The following is a 1,845-nucleotide window of genomic DNA, read 5'->3' on the forward strand; positions in this document are numbered from 1 at the left end:
ACGATCTAGCAAAGCATAATTTATCATTTTTGTCATACGTTATGTACAAACATCTCTTCTTCTTTTGAACCATTTCATCATTTGTAGTCAAAATTAGTTTGCGTTTGGCACCTCCTCCGCCATTAACATCAAATACAATCTGTACAACAAGTTCTAGACTATTGTCGGCCAGTACCTCTGTATTAGATTGTGCGATGCGATCTAGCAAATTATGGACTGCGTCAGTTACGTCATTCGGGTCATTAACAGCATCTAGGTAACAGTGCTCCCTCACATTTTCACCCACTATTTCTGCTTGGACTATATCACCGCGACTAGTCGATCTGATTACCTCCTGCACAGCTTCATTCAAATTATTGCCAATGTTTGTGTAGAAGGCTGCAAAATCAAGGGGGTCTTCGGGTCTCGTTGTATTTAGACGTCGTCTTATCTCCAAGTTGTTAAAATTCGGACGCCTAACTTGTCCCCCCACCTGTCTGTTTGTGTCTGAAGATTGTTGCAAGGTGGATTGTGTACTGGGGGTTGGTGCTGGGGGATGTTCTGCTTGAATGTGTCGATGTACCCGAGACTGTTGTTGGAGGTCTTGTCTAGCTAGTGTACTACTACCACCAGCTTCTGTCTGTTGCGTTTGATTGTGCGTGTATGGTTGGTATTGAAAGTTTTGTGTATTTGACACAAGTGTCTGCTGGCAATGTGTACTGCTGCTACCTTCTACATGTTGCGTTTGATTGTGTGGGTGTGGCTGGGAATGTTGTGAAAATGATACAGAGGATTGCTGTTGGTCATTTCTATGTATGTCTGGTTCAAGTATGTCCTCAACGGCTTCGCCGTTTGAAGATGACTGGTTAAGACGTGCAAGAGCCCTCTCTAAAGGATTAAAGAAATCAATAAAATCCTCAATGTGTCTTATAGCCACAAACGGATCGCCATCATCGTCGACGATTTCATCAGGCATTTGAAAAGGCTCGATTTGCATAGAGATCTCATCGTTTAAGGCATTTACAATTTCAGCCAAACCTTGACCTACATTATCTAAATCCATGTCACCCCCCCTCAGAGTTTTCCATTTCAGATTCGCTTTCAATCGGTGGAAACCCGACGAATTCACCTTCCTCTTCGCCCCTCACGTGTTCACGCCTTAATATCTCTTCTTCTTCTTCTCCTTCTTCTTCTTCGTCAGATATTATTATGACCTCAGGTTGAGCAGTCTCTGGGACCGTCTCGCTCAGTATATCACCACCTATAATCATACAACATTACCGGTTCATTTAAAAAATAGTAATACATAGGTTTTATTTTATTTAAAAAAAGGAAATTTACCGTTCACTCCTGCAGGTAATTCGTCATCCAATTCTTCCTCATCACTCGTAATTACGAAAATCTCCGGCTGTCTAATCCTCTCGTTCACATCCTCATTCAATTCTGTAAATATCCATTACTAACAGTTAATTTTAAAGCAAGAAAAAGCTCTAAAAGTTTCAAAATAAGAAATACTTACGCCGGATTCCTGGCACAACATCGCCATCTTGTGACGCTGAATAATAATACAGTTGAATTTCATCCAACAACGCTTCTAATTCTGTAAAAATTCAAATTTAAAATAAGAAAATACGAACTCATTCACTCATTCAAAAAAAAAATAATAATAAAATAAAATAAAAAAAACTCTCCTAACTCTATAAAATTAAAATACATGTAAAACAAAAATACATATTGATACAGACTTATTCCAAAATCTCTCATAACTTAAAAATAAAATAAGTATAAAAATAAAGGCATGCATCATTCCATTAAATAAATAAATCACTCACTAAGATGCTTGCTTTTCCAGAAGCTTCATTAAGA

The 1,845-nt window shown here is 38.3% G+C and overlaps 1 long non-coding RNA gene across 1 annotated transcript; it reads right to left on the reverse strand.

Moving 5' to 3' along the window:
* Positions 1 to 711: 711 nt before the first annotated feature.
* Positions 712 to 1,639, reverse strand: LOC144009779 (uncharacterized). Its single transcript, XR_013281044.1, has 3 exons — positions 1,499 to 1,639; positions 1,321 to 1,422; positions 712 to 1,240 (listed from the first exon to the last, which is right to left on the reverse strand). It is a non-coding gene; the product is annotated as an uncharacterized LOC144009779 (long non-coding RNA).
* Between the last annotated feature and the right edge of the window lie 206 nt (positions 1,640 to 1,845).

Source organism: Festucalex cinctus, chromosome 20 (genome assembly GCF_051991245.1).
Source record: "Festucalex cinctus isolate MCC-2025b chromosome 20, RoL_Fcin_1.0, whole genome shotgun sequence".
Classification (NCBI taxonomy): Eukaryota; Metazoa; Chordata; class Actinopteri; order Syngnathiformes; family Syngnathidae; genus Festucalex; species Festucalex cinctus.